This window comes from Tachysurus vachellii, chromosome 24, assembly GCF_030014155.1.
Source record: "Tachysurus vachellii isolate PV-2020 chromosome 24, HZAU_Pvac_v1, whole genome shotgun sequence".
Taxonomy (NCBI): domain Eukaryota; kingdom Metazoa; phylum Chordata; class Actinopteri; order Siluriformes; family Bagridae; genus Tachysurus; species Tachysurus vachellii.
The window spans coordinates 15,759,172-15,765,728 of record NC_083483.1 but is presented as its reverse complement, the minus strand read 5'-3'; positions in this window follow the sequence as shown (position 1 = coordinate 15,765,728).

The following is a 6,557-nucleotide window of genomic DNA, read 5'->3' as shown; positions in this document are numbered from 1 at the left end:
TTTCTCCACCTGCTTCTGACAGTTACACATTTTTAATATTTACATGCAGGTATGAAACGAACAGCACCTTGTTTATAATAATCATAATCATAAATCTGAACAGTTCAGGATTAAGAGTCTGACTGTAGAAGTGCAGGGAACTGAACCTCTCTCTCACTTACTCACACACACACACACACACACACACACACACACACACACACACACACACACACACACACACTGTAACTGCTACTATAATGTGTCATTTATTTTATTTGTATACATTTTGATAACAATTTTCAACCGCTTGTCTGTGTGTGCTTGGAGGGAGATACACACACACACACACACACACACATCATTGCACAACACCTAACTTATAATGTGGCATTTGCCCTAGTGCAAATTTCAGCTGTAATCTATTCTGTATATATTTGTTTTACTATAGATTTCTTCTACAATCTATTCCTCATGTATACATATGTACTGTGTATCCTGTTCAGCATGTTATATTTTTACATTTTTAACATGTCTTTATCACTGCACGTTGTTTTATACATACATATATACTGCATACATCCCTATTTATAATACCTACTGTACTACACAATCTGTACATAAGACATCAACTTCCCTGTATATATCTATATCCATAGCTGTATATCTTTATATATTTGTAATTTATTGTAAATACACCACTGATGAGAATCTAGATTTGATTCTAATGTAATCCAATCTAATATATTAATTGTTACTAATTAGAGACTGCAGCAGTATGTGAATGAATTTGAAATTGAGCATTTTAAAAATCAGAGTACAAATGTCAGGGCAAGGTGAAAATATTAATAATAATAATAATAATAATAATAATAAGAAGAAGAAGAAGATGATGAAGAAGAAGACGAAGAAGAAAAAAGGCTTTCACTTGTTGATGCAGACACAATTGATAAACAGCATCCTAGTGGACTGTTCCAAAGGTTAAATTGACACAAGAAGATGTCTGAAATTTGTCTGATTTATGGGAACTGTGCTGGATTAACCCTTCATGTGCCTCTCACATGGGTGAGAAGAATGGGGTGACCTACAGTATATCACTCTGGGTCTCTGTCCCTCACACACTCCACACACACACACACACACACACACACACACACACACACACAGAGAGAGAGAGAAAGAGAGAGTATGTGAATTAATTTTAAATTAATTCAGAATATGCTAAAATCAGCAAATAAATGCTTCTGCAGTGTGCAAATATTCATCTTCAACATGGGTTCAAATATTTAAATGCAGGTTTTCCTGTTTCAAATGATCAAAGTTTAAATTGACACAAAATACAGTTCGATCGATTTACGGGAACTGTGCTGGATTAACCCTTCACATGCCTCTGTGTAGCACAAACAGTGCAGGAAGATCCCTCAGGCACAGGAACTGGTTGGTACCTTCCTCCCTAACGTAATTTTAAACAAGGATACGTGACTGGGCAAAGGCTTCTGAGGTTTCTGTAAATGTTTCGGGTTACATTTTCATTTACATTTACAGCATTTGGCAGATGCCTTTGTCCAGAGTGACGTACATAAGTGCTTAAATCTCTAACATTGGATACATTAATGCTGGCTCACTAGGTTACATACTTTAGATACCATGAGTTTAAAACATTGTTCAAAGTTACAATGAAAAAGTGTCAAAGGTTGATTGTTCAAAGGTTTTTAATAAATGCAAAAGATAGGGAAAGAAGTGCTAGTTAAAGTGTTTCCTGAATAAGTAGGTCTTCAACCGCCCGCTTGAAAATAGCCAGTGACTCAGCTGTCCGGACCTCTAGGGGAAGTTTGTTCCACCACCTTGGTCCCAGAACAGAGAAGAGTCTTGTCGTATACTTGCCTCTTACCCTGAGAGATGGTGGAACCAGTCGAGCAGTGCTGGTAGATTGAGGGTGTGTGGTGCAGTGCGAGGAGTGATGAGGGCTTTGAGGTAAGAGGGAGCTGGTCCATTTTTGGCTTTGTAGGCCAGCATCAGTGTTTTGAATCTGATGTGTGCAGCTACCGGAAGCCAGTGGAGGGATCGCAGCAGTGTGGTGGTATGGAGAACTTTGGCAGGTTGAAAACAAGCCGTGCAGCTGCATTTTGGATCATTTGCAGAGGAAGAATTGCATTCATAGATAAACCTGCCAGCAGTGCGTTGCAGTAATCCAGTCTTGAAATGACAAGAGACTGAACAAGTACCTGAGCAGCCTGTGTGGACAAAAATGGCCGAATCCTTCTAATGTTGTAGAGAAGAAACCGACACAAGCAAGTCACATTAGCAACATGAGAGGAAAAGGACAGTTGATTGTCCATGGTTACCCCAAGGTTGTGAGCTGTGGCTGAAGGGGAGATCGGATCGTTGTGCAAGGATATAACAAGATCATGGCCTGGGGATGAATCACCTGGGATGAACATCAGTTCAGTTTTGCTGGGATTAAGCTTTAACTGATGAGCAGTCATCCATGATGATATTTCTGCCAGACATGTTGAGATCCGATCAGAAGCTGTGGTATCTGAGGGTGGGACAGAGCAGATAAGTTGTGTATCATCAGCATAGCAGTGGTAAGAGAACCTATGTGAGGAAATAACTTCACCAAGAGAGTGAGTATACAGGGAGAAAAGAAGAGGACCAAGTACTGAGCCATATGGGACACCAGTAGAGAGTCTGCATGGAGCAGATGTCACTCCCCTCCATGTTACCTGATATGAGCGTCCTTCCAGGTAGGAAGCGATCCGTTCCCAAGCTGATCTGCAAATCCCAAGACTCATGAGGGTGGACAAGAGAGTATTGTGTTTGACCTTATCAAACGCTGCTGAAAGGTCAACGAGGATAAGGACGGATGACAGTTGGCTGATCTAGAAGCATGTAGTTTCTCAGAGACATCCAAAAGGGCTGTCTCTGTGGAATGAGCTGCTTTAAAGCCAGACTGGTTGGGGTCTTGGAGGTTGTTCTGTGAGAGATAGACAGACAGTTGATTATAGACAATGCATTCAAGAATTTTTGAAAGAAACGAGAGAAGTGATACCGGTCTGTAGTTACTGATGTCTGATGGATCCAGAGCAGGTTTTTTTTTAGGATGGGAATAACCCTTGCTCTCTTGAAAGTAGTTGGCACCTGACCAGATGCTATGGATCTATTGATTATAGTGTTGATGAAGGGCAGAAGGTCTTGCGAGATGATCTGGAGCATAGTGGAAGGGAGTGGTTCCGATGAGCAGGTGGTAGGATTGCAGGACTGGATGAGCTGTAAAATCTCTTCTGCTGCTACAGTTGAGAAATGCGACAATGAAGTAGTGGTGGAATCCATACTGTGAGATGTAAGTGCAGTCGGGCTGAAGTGAAGGTCCGGCAGATTTCCTCAATCTTCTCCTGGTAGAAAGAAAGAAAGTCTTCTTCAGTCAGGGAGGATGAAGAAGGTGGAGCCGAGGGGTTGAGCAGAGAAGAGATGATGTTGTGGAATTTCTGAGGGTCATGTGACGAAGCTTCAAGCTTTTCCTTGTAGAAGGAAGTCTTGGCAGAAGTCACTTCTGAGAAGAACTTGGCAAGGAGTGTTCGGTAAGAATCAAGATCTACATCAAGTTGTGATTTCTTCCCCTTTCTCTCTGATGATCTTAGCTCTCTTCGATTGTTGCGCAGCCTCCTGTGTGTGTGGGGATGTAGCTGTTGAGTGTCAGGGCGAATGAGTCGAGAAGAGTCAGGAGGGAAGAAGATTTAAGCTTGTCAGAGGGGAGATTGAGGGGATAGATTTTGTATAAAGAGTTTTGTATAAAACAATAGTGGATTTACATCAAATTTTAAAAGGTATATTTTTAATGTAACCTTCTCCCTCTAGTTGCACACTTTGGTCAATTCAAGGATAATTCATGCAATATGAATGTATACTCACTGGCTTTACAAACATTTGACATTAAATAACTAAATAGCATTCAGTGTCTAGCAGCACAGCAGCATTTTTGACATAGGTCTAAATGTTCATTCTCATTTGACTACTCAGCCAACAGAAAGAAGGCAGAGGCTTGCAAAACGGGGGGAGGGCCTGCACCACCACCTCTGACAAATGCAGAGGAGATGGTCCTGAGCCTGAATGATGGAAGGCCAATGTCTGAGGAAATTCCTGGAGGGACTTCATCAGAGCCAGTCACTCCAGAAGATTCCAGAAGTGCCTTCATAAAATGTCAGAGGTCTACCTACAGTATGTGTTATTTTTTTTATATAGACTTTTTGTGATTTTCCTTTTATATTACTTTGGTTTGGGTTTTTTGTTGGTCCCAACAGATTTGTGTGGTAATATCTGTCTCTTGGAGCCTCCTGTCTGAACAGAACCCCAGGCAGTTGTAAGTAGCCTACTCAATACACCATAAATTATAAAATAGTATTATAAAGTCTACTTTATGAAATGTTCATCTTCACAGGATGATGGGGATGAAGAAACCGTTTCTAATGCCGGAGGAGTTTCCATCAACTTCTGGTGCACAGATGAACACAGTTCAGTGATTTACAGTAAATGCCACAGTTTAATTCTGTAGAATTTTAGAACTACATTATGTAACTCTAATCTACTGTATTTTCAGTTGCCAGTTAAGGAGTTATATAGACTTCTTTTTATTAAAAAATCAGCAATGAACTGGTATACTTGGACCGCCAGATCCGAAAAAAAAAACTGGAAATCAAGATTCTGAAACAAAAGCTAAAGGTGAGTTTATGGTCACAGGTGAATTATAGGAAGTATTGAAACTATATTAAAATCTAACCATTTTTTTTAAATAAAGAACACCATATAAATTGCTGTGATTTTGTGTTTATTCATTTTCTTTTTTTTTTGTTTTGTTTTGTGGTGGTGGTGGTGGATATCATGATTAATTAGTAATTAATACAGCCTCTTCGTCAAGAGGATCATCCATAAAAGGACGTGACATTTCATTCCCTTTGATGCTCTCTGCGTAACTGAAATGTTTGCAATGAATGAGGTGTTTAAACATCGCTTCCGCTTGAAAAAAGTGGAGGAGACCGAAAGAAACTCTGGGTTTACCGAAGAAAACCTGCTTCAGACCAGGTTAGGGTCACAGAGTAAGTTACTATGGTAATAGTATAAGTTCTATTCTGAGTATAAGTTACCTCTCTTTCAGAAACGGGCTTGACTTAACCTGCTTTCTCAGGTTTAACATACCTCCCTTTCTGAAACGGAAAACCCAGAGTTTCCCTCATTTCAGGGTTAACATACTCAGTGTTTTCACTTAACCTCCTTTCTGAAACAGGTCCCAGGAAACAAATGTCCCATAAACAGTCCTACAACAAATGTTCCTGACATAAACATCCCTGCCATAAACATTGTATGTGATAAAAGGATGGCATTTGAGGGGAGTGTGGGTGAATGTGCTTGATAAGATCTGACCTTATTGGGGTGATTGAGAGGTCACCTAAACCACATAAGTCACCTAAACTCACATAAACTCAAGCACACACATATACCAACACACACACATACCAGGCTACACAAGCACACACCTAGGGTATAAAAGGTAGATCTGAATCACTTATCTTTGTCTCTTCACTGTGTAGATTTGACCTTCTGCACTGTTTGGAAGACGCCTTTTGCTGCAGCAAAATAAATATAATTTTTACTTCATTGCTTTTACTATTAACTCTGTTTCTGACTGTGTTTCTTTAAATATAGATCAAAAGTTGTTACCACAGGACAATCATAAAAACTCATTTATGTATATACACTATTTTTCACATATATTTTCAGATTTTATATAGTTTTTATATCAGATCAAACTATATCATCAAGTTCGCCGATGACACGACTGTGGTGGGTCTCATCAGCAAGAACAGAGAGGAGGTGCAACAGCTCACTACCTGGTGTAGAGCCAACAACCTTTCTCTGAACAGTGATAAAACTAAAGAGATGGTTGTTGACTTCAGGAGAGCACAGAGCGACCACTCTCCGCTGAGCATTGACGGATCAACGGTAGAGATCGTCAAGAGCACCAAATTTCTTGGTGTTCATCTAGCGGAGAACCTCACCTGGTCACTCAACACCAGCTCCATCACCAAGAAAGCCCAGCAGCGTCTCTACTTCCTACGAAGACTGAGGAAGGCACATCTCCCTCCCCCCATCCTGACCATGTTCTACAGAGGGACCATTGAGAGCATTTTGAGCAGCTGCATCACTGTCTGGTTTGGGAACTGTACCATCTCCCTGCAACGGATAGTGAGGACAGCTGAGAAGATCATTGGAGTCTCTCTTCCCTCTATCATGGACACTTACACCACACGCTGCATCCGCAAAGCCAACAGCATTGTGGATGACCCCACACACACTCTTCACCCTCCTACCGTCTAGAAAAAGGTACCGAAGCATTCGGGCCCTCACGACCAGACTGTGTAACAGTTTCTTCCCACAAGCCATCAGACTTCTCAATAACTGAACTAAACTGTACTGAGCACAACATACACACGCATCATCTGTCTGGACTGCACAGACCTACACCATACACACAGTCGTTTTGCACATACGATATTTCAGTTGTTTGCTGTTTTTGCACAATT